This window comes from Hipposideros armiger, unplaced genomic scaffold, assembly GCF_001890085.2.
Source record: "Hipposideros armiger isolate ML-2016 unplaced genomic scaffold, ASM189008v1 scaffold_450, whole genome shotgun sequence".
Lineage (NCBI taxonomy): Eukaryota > Metazoa > Chordata > Mammalia > Chiroptera > Hipposideridae > Hipposideros > Hipposideros armiger.
In genome coordinates this window covers 405631-418522 of record NW_017731800.1, presented here as the reverse complement: position 1 = coordinate 418522, position 12892 = coordinate 405631, and the positions used below count along the sequence as shown (strand labels likewise).

At 37.0% G+C, this 12892-nt stretch overlaps 1 pseudogene; it reads left to right on the top strand.

The window, feature by feature from the left end:
- Positions 1-1199: 1199 nt before the first annotated feature.
- Positions 1200-8862, top strand: LOC109395033 (protein SET-like; annotated as a pseudogene).
- Positions 8863-12892: the final 4030 nt, after the last annotated feature.

Sequence of the window (12892 nt, the reverse complement as noted above, 5' to 3'; positions counted from 1 at the left end):
AATATGATACACCACAATAACAAAATGAAGGATAAAAAAAATCACATAATCAGCTCAATAAATGCAAAGGAAGCAACTAACAAAATTCAACACCCTTTCATGATGAAATCTCTCAACCAATTAGAAATAGGAAAAAATTAAAACAAAATAAAGACCATATACGAAAACCCACAGCTAACACCAAACTCAATGTTGAAAATCTGAAGCTTTTCCTCAAAAATCAGGAACAAGGTAAGAACGCCCCTTCTCACTAATTCTATTCAACATATTACTGAAATTCCTAGCCAGGGAAATTGAGCAAGAAAATAAAAATAAATAAATATCTAATTTGAAAAGGAAGGAGTAAAATGATCTCTATTTGCAGAAGACATGATCTTACATGTAGAAAACCCTAGAGACTCCACCAAAAAAGCTGTTAGAATAAATTAATTCAGTAAAGTTGGAGTATACAATATCCACATGCAAATGTAACATCAGTTATATTTCTAGGTACTAAAACAAACTACCTGAAAATAAAATTAAGGAAAAAAATTCCATTTGAAGTAGCATCAAAAAGAATAAAATACTTGAGTATAAATATAACTAAATAGGTAAAAGATTTGTACTATGAAAATTATAAAATGTTGGAAAAAAATTAAAGAAGACACATTATGAATAGGAGAATATCCCAAGTTCATGTATTGGCCCAGAAGCAAACACAAGCATCTACCACAAACTGTTCTTTGATCTGAGTGTCAAATATCCACAATAGAGAAAGGACAGTCTCTTCAACAAATGGCATCAGGAAAACTGGATATCCATTGCATTTCCATATGCAAAAGATTGAAACAGATGCCTAATCTTTTACAACACACATAAATCAACTCAAAATGGATTAAAGACTTAAACATAAAGCCTTCAGTGGAGAGTCACTTAATGACGGGAATGCATTCTGAAAAAGGTGTCATGAGGCAATTATGTCATACGAAAATCATACAGTGCACTTATGCAAACCTAGATTGTATAGCCTACTACACACTTAGGCTATCTGGTATAGCTGGGCTACAATCTGTATGTCATGCTACTGTACTGAACACTAGGCAGTTTTAACACCATGGTAAGTATTTGTGTATACAAACACATCTAAACATAGAAAAGATGCAGTAAAAATATAATGTAAAAGATATAAAACAGTACACTAGTACAGGGCACTTAGATGAATGCAGCATGCAGGACTAGAAGTTGCTCTGGGTGAGTCAGTGAGTGAGCAGTGAGTGATTGTCAAGACCTAGGGCATTACTGCACACTACTGTAGATTTTCTCTGTTATATGTAGGCTATGCTAAAAATATATTTATTCTTCCTTCAATAATAAATTAATGTTAGCTAACTATAATTTTTATTTTATAAACTTTTATTTTTTTAACTTTTTCACTCATAATAACAAACAGCTTGAAACAGAATCATATTGTACAGCTGTACAAAAATATTTTCTTTCTTTACATCCTTATATGATTAGCAGTGCAGGTTTGTTTACACTAGCATCATCACCAGAAACATGCAATTTGTTGGGTACAATGCTACAATGGCTATGAGTTCACTTGGAGATAGAACTGTTTCAGCTCCCTCATCAATTCATAGAACCACTATGCTATATGTGGTCTGTCAGTGAAATAACTTCATAAAACTTCTAGGTAAAGACACAGGGGTAGAACCTTATGACTTTGGGACTTGGCAATAATTTTTTTTTTTGATATGACACCAAAGAACAGAAAATAGGAGCAAAAATAGACAAGTGGCACTACATCAAACTAAAAAATTTCAGCACAGAAGAAAAAAAAAAGAAACAACAGAGTGAAAGGGCAACCTATGGAATAGGAGAAAATATTTGCAAACCATACATCTAATAGGGGATTAATGTCCAAAATATATAAGTAAGTCCTCCTTCAACTCAATAACAACAAAAATGAAGAAACAACAAACAGAATCCAAATAATCTAATCAAATAATGAGCAAAGGACTTTAATACACATTTCTTCACAGAAGACATACAAAGGGCCAACAGGTATATGAAAAAAACCTCAATTTCAGTAATCAGAGAAATGCAAACCAACATCATAATGAAATGTCACCTCACAACCGATAGGGTGACTATTATAAAAAAAAAAAAAATACCAAAAGATAAGTGTTAGCAAGGATATGGAGAAATTGTAACCTTGTACACTGTTGGTGGAATATAAAACGGTGGTCACTATGGGAAACAGTATGGTGGTTCCTCACAAAATAAAAAATAGAACTACCACATAATCTAGCAATCCCTCTTCTGGGTATGTATCCAAAAGAACCGAAATTAGGAATCTCTGCACTCCCATGGTCCTTGCAGCATTCTTCACAAATAGCCACGATATGGAAACAGCTTGAATATTCATTGTCAAAATAAAAAGCAGTGACCAGCCTTGATATTTCACTGAGCAGACAAAACCAGTTTAGTCGTACAAACAAAACTACATACAAATCATTTTGCAAGACTAACTTGACCTGGGTTAGTTCTCGGGTATGCCTGTATAAATCATAACCAAAACTTAAACGGGTTACTCAGGTTGATATGAAGTAGCCACTAACCAGTTCCCTGTCATTTAAAAAAAGCCTAATATTATAACCAGTCACTGTGAAGAATAAACAGTCACTGCCTTCGCATTATATACCCTGTCGTACAACAATATATCCCTGAGCTTCTTTCCACGTTTTGGTTAACGAGTTTCCAGTTTGAGAACTGTCCCTCTTGGGGGGTGCACACCAAACTCTCACTAATTACTACTTCAATAATTCACTAGTTGACTTCTGCTATTTCTGAACACTTGACACCATTGATGGATGAATGGATAAAGAAAATTTGGGTCTTTACATGCAATAGAATATTATTCAGCTTTAAATAAGAAAGAAATCCTGAATTTGCAACATGGATGAACCTGGAGGCCATTAGGCTAAGCGAAAGAAGCCAGTCACAGGGGAACAAATGCTGCTTAATTCCACTTACAGGACCTATTAAAACAGTCAAATTCAGAAACAACATGCAGAATGGCATTTCACCCGCTGGAGGGGGGAGAGCATGGGGGGCTGCTGTTCAAAGGGAATAAAGTTTCAGTTACACAAAATGAGTAAATTCTAAAGATCCGCTCGGTGACTTTAGGCTAGTTAACGATGCTGCATTGTACACTTAGAAATTTGTTAAGAGGGTAGACCTCTTAAGTTTTCTTACCCCAATAAACAGAAAAGGAACTGTCACAAGATTTAAGAAAAATAATACCTACTTTAGGACGACATAAGACTGCTCGCCTTGTAACAGAGATGGAGGAGGACACGCTGGGTTCTGGGCAAGCCTGCTAGGGCACAGAGCTGGAGGGAGGGAGCCCAGCCGCCTGCAGCTGCCTCCTCTTCATCCGCAGCAGCCCGCCCCGCCCCTCGTGTGTTTGTCAGGCTGTGAGCTCAGCACTCCCGGGGCAGGGAGGGTCAGCTAGGGAGGGGCGAGTGCCTGCGGGACCCACGGGAAGCTTCTGCCTCCCCTTTGCCCTCTAGCCCTGTCACCCCTCCTCCCTGCACCCCACACCTGCAGTTGAGCAGCAGCACCTGAGGACCACGCCAGTAAAAGGGCGCTCAACTTCACATGTCAAGGGGCCTATGAGGCCTCAGAAAAAGAACAGCAGGAAGCAATTAAACATATTGCTGAAGTACAAACGGAGATAGGCTAGTAGTGGGCAAGCCAGTGAAATGCTGAAAGTTGAAAAGTAACATAACAATCTCTGCCAACCTTTTTTTTTTTTTTTCCTAAGAGGTCAGAATTAATTGCCCAAGTCCCAAATTTTGGTGTAACTTTGGCGGCCATCCTCAAGTGTCTGCACTGCTCGGGGAGGAGGCGCTGCATTATCTGATAAGTGGTAAAGCGACAGATTTTGAAGATATTAAATCAGGTTACAGAATAGATTTATTTTATTTTATTTTATTTTGATGAAAAGCCTTACTTCGTAAACAAAGTTCCTTCCTTAAGGATTTCATCTGATTGAGAGCGGTGGTCCGTCTTCAAAGTCCACGGAAATCAAATAGGGATCTGGGAAGGATTTGATGAAACGTTCAAGTCCATCACAGAATAAAGCCAGCAGGAAAAGGCAGCGTGAGGAAGCGGGGAGCTTCTTTACCTGGCTTAATGACCATTCTGACGCAGGGGTAGATGAGTTAGGAGAAGTCAACACAGATGATATTTGGCTAAATCTATCACAGCACCACTTGGTTCCTGCCGTGGATAATGGAGGGGAAGGAGGAGATATGACCATAAGGAAGAAAGGCTGGAATTACTGATGCAGAAGGGGGTGGGGATGGAAGCAAATAAAATGAAGATGATGATGGGGATGGGGGGAGGGCAAGATTAAGGAGATTACGAATGGGACACTGATGGTTGCCAGTGTCTGGGAGCAAATTGCAGTTTTTATTTCCGCCTCTTGTGCTCAGTTGCCCTGTTTTCAAGGTCTCTTGTCTCCCTCTTATACCATAGTTCTCAACTTATTTTGGGGATAAATACCTTGAGCAGAATTTGGGGAAAGAATCTCTCCCCCTTTCTGCTCCATTTTTTTTTTTTTTTATTCCTTCCTGTCTCAACGAAACCTTCAATGAATCAACACCACCGTGCTCTTTGGGGAAAAAAAAAAAAAACCAAACAAGCAAAAATTTTCTGCTCCCTTAACTCTGCTGGAAGCAGGAGGGTGCTAGGCCCCTGTGTAATAGTGCACAGAAATCTGGCTGTTTTCCTCCTTTACCTGTATATTGGATTCAGAGATTACACTGTATCTTATGTGAATATGGAAAGTTAGCTTTCACCAACATGTATCTGTTTACTTTCTCTTGTTTAAAACAAAAAAGAAAACTTTAAAAATTGAGTTTTTAAAGGTCAGCAAGGGTGGGTTTGAGATGTCTGGGTGGGTCAAGTGGGCATTTTCACAATGGCTTCTCCTTTGGCATGTTTAGTTGTGATGTTTAACTGACATCCTTACAGTTTAAATGACACCTTTAAAATAAAATTGTCTCCTAATGATGACTTGAGCCCTGCCACTACATGGGAGACTCAGCAGAGCCTGTAGAATCCTATTCCAAATTGGCATTGTCTATTGTAAGTTTGTTCCTGTTTATTTTTAAATTTTCTTTTTCATTCACTGGAAAGAAAACATGATGCTCAGTTTTAAAAGTGTGCAAGTTGCTTCATTACAATACCACTAAAAGTGTACATAAAGGATTTGATGCTTTTCTCTCAGAAAAACATACTTAACATGACTACCTCTGTTTGACTTGTATAACAAACATATTGTCAAACTTTGTCACCCTAATTATATATATATATATATATATATATATATATTTTTTTTTTTTTTTTAGCTGAGCCTTCCTGCCACTTGTTGGCAGCTCAGCGGCAGCTCAGTTCTGGCCAGGAATCAAACTGTTGCTGCTTAGAGCTCAAACTCTTGAGCAAGCTCTTAACCAACTGAGCCACTTGGCCAGCCCTCCAATTCTATATTTTTTTGATACACACTGCAGGATAATCTCAGGTGGCTGTGGATTGAGTAAAGGGATTTGAATCAATGTATCAATGTCTCCATAGCTGAGAAGCATTATAGACACACTGTGCCATCAGTTTCTAAAAACTTTCACATAATTTTGGATGCTAGATTGCTCAAAATTCAATTGTAAGTATGTTGTATCCTTGATTTGTATCTCAAATTGGCATTTTAAGAAATGGACCTTTGCTGATCTAGATATAACAACAATAATGATGTTTCCTACGGCCATCAGACAGATCTGGTGCTCTAATGCCAAGTAACATGTGGGGCAATTGCTGGCATATCTTCACTGGCATTGGAAAATGTAGCCAAGAAGAAGGATATTCAGAGTAAGAAGTCCGTATTGGTGGCAAGAAACTCAAGTTATGTTCATCTCTAAGTATCAGCAATTTGGCATACGGCTCTCAAATGAGACACACACACCCCCCCGTGGGAATCTGGGGAGATGATGGACTCTGCTCTCTCTGCTACAAGCCATCATGCATAGAATAACATTTTGAGAACCTACCTAAATGCCTAAGCTTTTTCATGCTGTCAAATACAGTAGCTAAAATTAAATATCACTTAACTTTTTTCAGAAGTGACTTAATGAACAGTCTCGTCAAATTCAAAGCTTTTTGATGTGTAAAACTTCATAAATGGAACTATTCCATCAATAAGCAATGTATAACAAAAATCTGTCTAGATAGATAGTAGGTAATCCCTGCACAGGTCTCTGTGTAATGGATACATCACTGTATACTGGTCGGTGATCTTGCTCTAATAAAGGAACATAACCTTTAAAAAAAAAAAGATAACATGAGATTTCTTGGTAAATGGACACAGTACAAATCTATCACTGTCTACCTTAGGATCCTCTCCCATCTCATGCCTTGACCAGTAGCCCTAAATAGGGGTAATTTGTTGCATAAACCATTTGGGGGAAACTAGGACTACATCACAAGGTACAAGCCATAGCTATCTTTTATAGGTTTAAGTGCGAAACTAGATTCTGAGAGGGCTGACTAAGAGTTTGGATACAGCATTGGACTGGGGAGCATTATCCTGAATTATATAATTTCCTGGAATGGACTTCAGAAGTTGGCCGTGCTAATTGGTATAATGCCTCCTAGAATCATGGAAAAGTGAGAGCCCATATTGAATACAGTTGAGATCCTAGATTTCCCTCATAGCTGGTACAGGAAGGGCCATGCTGGATTGGATGTGTTACTTACAGTCACAAGACTCAAAATGATAATGCTCCACAGAATACCAGCCCCCTAAGCAATTCAGTGGTAAGAGAGTCACTCTTTCTCATACCAGAATTGAAACTAGGAGAGGCTGTCACAGAACTTGTTCCTAAAAACAAGACAACAGAGACCAGGCAGTGGTGTTTAACCCCCGGAAGAGATGTGATCGCAGCCATAAGGATGACTGGCAAGGTTCTAGGGGCAGCCAAGGGTTACAGACATGGTAACACAACACAACCTTTGCAGGGAAAACCCAGGTGGGCAGCCCAAAAGTTACTGTTCAATGTGTGCCAAGAAGAAATCAAGCATGGAAAACCAGTGGGCTTAACGCCACTGGTTGTTCACAAGTTATGACCCTTTTTCCAGTTTCCAGAGCTAAGCCAGTTGTCAGACTTAGAACCCACTGCCTGTAGAGGTAGTGAGGTGCCCAGTAGAAAACACCAGGTGAAACCATAGTGACTATACACATAATAGATACCTAGTCCTTAACTAGAGACCTTAGAGTATTTCCTCTGGTAACTGTGGACCGGGGAGGAGTGGATTCCCAGGGGCGTGTTCAGAGATGTTAGAAACAGGGTCTGTGTTTACACTGATATCCGGAGACGTAAAGCATCATCATTTCATAATGGCCCTTACCTATTAAAAGTGGGGTATATCGGAACATATGTCAAGAGAAGGGTTAATAAATGGGTCCTGGCCAAGGGTTGGCTTACAGATATTTCAGAGGAGAGAGGTGGTTGCCATTTTATTACAGTGTTTCTTTCTTCCATACAGGAGGAATTATCATGGTAGAACATTTTAGGGAAGTCTTCAGAAAATACTCTTCCCTGCACAAGAAAGTAATTCAAAAACAATACTGCATCCCAGGTGACTTTGAAAATACAAACACTACCCCCAATGCTTTAGAAGAGGTGAGAGTGGTGGTTTTCATCATATCTGCTTCCATTCACCAGTCTGGCTCCTGTAGAAATAGGGTCGTGCTGGAGGATGACTGTAGACTACTGCAAGCTCAACCTAATGGTAGCCCAAATCGAATACCTTTGCTAAAAATTAATATAGCCTCAGTCATGGGATGTGTGACCATTGTTGGAAAGTGTGTTATTTTTTATCTTTGTAACAAAAGATAATTAAAACTAGTTCACATTCATATGGAATAAACCACAACAAAAAATACAGTCAAAATTTTTCCCAGTGCTGTATTAAGTCTTCCATTTGTCTTAATTAAGTCAGAAGAGGTACAAACTATCTAAATATTCCACAAACCATCACTGATACACAGGTGAAGTGGCACATCTGAAATGCACTGCAATTAGTGACAGAGTGCACAAGTCAGACACATGTGCAGGGAGCCTGGATGCTCGTGATACCCATCACTGTTGCACCAGTGTCTTTTCTTACACCATGTCTATGGGAATCCATTGTGACTAGATGAAAGAGGAGGACCTTAATTTAGTTTATTGATGGTTTGTCTTCGTATAATGGTACAAGACAAAACAGTAACAACTGCAATATACTATCGTAACTTTTAGCCTTGAAAAACCGTGACAAGGTGAAATTTTCCCAATGGTCATAAGTTCAGAATGTGAACCTGGCCATCCACTTTGCATGGATAGTGGCCCAAGGAGAGAATAGAAATCGATTCATGGGTAGTAGTGGATGACTGGGAAATTGTTCAGGATTCTGGAAGGAAAAAAAAATTGCAATATTGAGACAACACGGGCTGACCTATAGACATATGATGTATGAACATGTCATATATGTTCAACTAGAATGCATAGAGCTCTGGAAAAGGACCAATCCACCAAGAAGCAAAAATGACCCAGCAAGGGGGCCTTCAAAAGCCTTTGTTATTGGCAATTCACAGCCTTGCATAATGGGTACATGAATGAAATGGCTCAAGTGACAGCCATGATGGCGATGCCAGGTCCAACAGTGTTGGCTTACACCACCAAGGCAAGTCTAGCTACTGCTACAGCCAGAAACAGAAAACAGTGGCAGGCGATGGCAGCATCCCTTGAGGAAACCAGTGGCAGCTTGGTGATAAAGGACTAGTTTGTTCTCAAAGAATAGGTATATGTCTGGGTGTTTGTATATCTTTGCTACCTGCACAGCCTCAATACATCCAAGGACATACTTGACCTATTGGTATCTGATTATACTTAAACTTGCACAAGTGCAGGGAACCTACTTCACAGGAAAAAACAACAACAAAAGTAGAGGAATGGGCTGATGATCATGATCTTATCCTTCCAGGTTTGATAGCTATTCCAAGAGGAGTCCTTTTCACATCAACAAAAACACACCCTGATCATCTAAAAGAATAATTGTGACTAAGAATGGCTACGAAACAGTCACAGTTACAAGTTCTGAGTGATCTTGAATATAATCCAAATGACTTAATACTCGCTACATGAACATGTGGTAAGTGAAAGAGTTATTAGGAAAATGTGAGGCTTTTCTACTAATGTGATTTTCATCTTTCAGTAGAACTTTTGTTTTTATAGATGAGGGTAGGACATCCATTTCATAATCAGCAACAACAGATTGCATGCTTACTATGCACTGGGCAATGTGATAGTTTCTGAAGAAAAGACGTGAGCCCCAACCTGTAATTTCTCAGGCACTAGTGGGCTCATATATTCATCTGCCAATACCTGTAGCACATAACCTTACTTATGTACTGTTCAATGACCTGTTCACTTGTTTGCCTCAGTAGTGTCTTATCTAAAGTTCTGTTTCTCTGGGTGTTAATCTGTCACTGGAAACAGTTTCAACCATAATTTTCTCGCTCTTGATCATGACTCACCCATATGAACCAGTGAAACAAATTACAGTGTTCTTATTTTATTGATTTGACCTTGGGAATTTGTAGATCTAACTTCTCTAATTAGTCTGTAAAGAGAAAGGGCAATTTGTAGATTCATGAAATAGCATCAGGAAAGGGGAAACATTTTTATCAATTTTGGAATCCAGGGGGATTTCAGAACTGTCAGTGTGATGAGTTGGGTTTAAAATTAGCTGCTCTGTATTAAAACAGTTTTATGACAACACAGTCCCTGCTCTAGGCATCTCAGAATAACCATAGCTTTGTTTTTCAGAAATGCTGAAATACACAGGAAATGACAAATTATTTTACATTTTCATATTACAATATTGAACATTCTATGACTTGTTATTCTTAAAGCTACTATCCTATTTCAAGTTCTAATCACTGTTCACCCATAAAATTTCAACAGCTTCTCAAATGGTCTGTCACCAGGAATCTGTCCTTTCTCAGATGACCTTCCCAGGAAACAATATGTATTTTATATGATTTTACTTTTTTAGAATCACATGGATTCCTTATGTGGACTTAGTAGTTATAAACTATTTTTCAAATATGGTATACTTTTATTCTATAAAGGCGATATCACATAAAACTATATTATATGAAAAAAAGATACAGCCAATTCTGGCTATGATTGAATAATTGGTACTGGAATAACCCTCCATGTATAAACAAATATAAAACTGAACAAAATATATGAAGCAACTGCTTTTAGGCATTGAAAGATAGGCAGGACAATATTGCAATCTCAGAGATAAATCTTAAAGTGAACGAATAACCACTAGAATATCTGTAAAGAACTAAACACGTTGTGTTGTTTTACTCTAATAAAATGTGCATATACATGTATATTATGCTTCAGAAATTCATCTATTAATAGCATATGTCTTTTGACACATGTAAAGAAGTGTTAGCCATTTCTACTTTGAAAAAAATATTCTGACGATTGATTATTCATTATTTTAATTATTTTATATTTCATTATAATAAAATTTCCATTTATATTAAAATATTTTTATTTTAATCTTTCCAAGTAAAAGTTTCATGAGGGCAGCAATATTGCCTGTCTTGTATTCTTCTGTATACCTATACTATAGTTCAATGCCAGGCACTTTGTAGGTACTGAATACATATATGCTGAGTTTATTAATGGAAGCTTACTTATAGATTTCTTCTCAAACAGATACCCAGTAGAATATGTTGGATGGAATGGTTTTCTTATGAAGATACTTTAATAAATACATTAATCAATAGCACCAATATATGTATATATAATTATACAGTATAATATACTTACATTACATATAAATGCATATGTGTATATAAATATGAAGTACCTCAGATTCTTAAACCTTAGCTCTGTAAATAAATTTAAAATATATAGTATAGCTCTATTATTTTAAAGAACATTTGAAGTTGTGGTAGAGATGTAAGAGACTTAGCCACATATATTATTATTATATTTAAGAAAGCTATGTTAACATTTTGTTCTTTGCAGAGTTGGTAGGAAGATAAGTAACAAAAAAAATAATTCAACTAAAAGGAAAACAAGGCACAACACATTATTTTACAGAACAAGACTTGACAGATGAAATGTATTCAAAATAAGAAGTGGAACTGTAAATGAAAGCTTTTCTGTAATACATACAAATGATTGTATTATAGTCTAAAACAGTATTCATTCAAAAAATATTCTGAGTACCCATAATATGCAAGGCTCTATAGAAAGAACTTGGCCTTTATCTGTGAACAAGGTATATGATCACATCTGCCTTCAAGGAACTTATCTTCCACTAGTTGAAAACATGTAATAAGCAATAGATAGATACAATAAATTCAATATTATGTTGAAGATACTAAGTATTTTGGAAGAAAAAAATGTAAAGAAAGTAAATTTAGGAATCCCAGACACAAGAGCAAATTGCATTTATAAGTAGAGTATGAGAGGGAGCGTGGTATGTGAGCCATAAGAGAATATTCAAGAAAAGATTGAAATAATGAAGGTTTTGGCCACATAACTATCTTTGTAAGAAGCATTTTAAGTAAAGGGAAAAACCTGTGCAAAGTCCCTAAGATATCAGTACATGTGGTCTGTTCAAGGATCAACAAGGAGATCAGGGAGCTTGCAGGACGGTGAGGGAGGGGCAGAGAAGTAGGTGGAGAAGGGCTATTGCTGTTTCTCAAAGATGTTTCATGTTGAGTCATGTTTACTACATATTGCAAGGACCACAAATGGACTATCAACTCTAAGTTTTGACAATTTAAACTTAAAAGAGTAAAGTATTACAATTAAGGAAATTGGGTCTCACAGGAATAATAATGAAAGGTTCAGTGTGCCTTGTTCAGTTTACAAATTCAGCATCAGAAGACCATGAAAAAATTCAGGCGTCCTCATTCAGATTTTATGTAAGAGAACTTCATTTCTTGTTCTCTTAGTGACAAAATGGGATGTTACAATAACGTAGCATCTTTAGGTGCCTTTTAAAGGAAGTTTATTCTGTGTTGGGCTCTAATAGCTCACAGACCATAGTGTGTGGCAGAAGTTAGGATGTTGCTTTTTTATTTTTAATCCAAATCTTTAATCCCTCTAGTATTTATAAAAGAAAAAGCAATTGGATTCTTTGGCATTGTGAAAGTTAAAGCCCCATGGCCTACTATTTAGTAATAAGTGGCTCATCACATTTGATCTGTTGAGCTACAAAAGAATAGAACTTCAATATGAACATCATACAGAATCTCACCATTCATTCTTTTGTTCCATGGGGCCACTGCTTTCAGCTTTTAAATGCACTTCTTTTACATCATTTTCTGAGTTGTTACCTTTACTGAAAAGCTTTCTAACTGTCCATGAATTTTGCAACTACTGTAAATCAGGTGAAAGCTTAACAGTAGAGGTCTTTGAAAATGTTGCTTTGCTCTTATTTTTCTTAAATAAAAATCAAGTACCCAGGATAAATTAACAATAACATCACATAGTGAATGCACCAGAAAAATATATAAATATACAAATATTCAGGAAACAATCAGTAATTGTATTTTAAACTCTATTAGAGAGTATGAAACTAGTATAAAATTGCTTCATATTTTGCAGCTCTATTGCTTAGTGCATACACACATAGGGTGGCTCTGACTTCTTGCAAGTATGCTCCTTTCATCATAATATTATATCCTTTAATGTCTGTGGTGATTTTATTTGCTCTGAAGACTACTTAATTTGAAGACAACCATTTTTAAATTAGTATTTCCCATAATTTA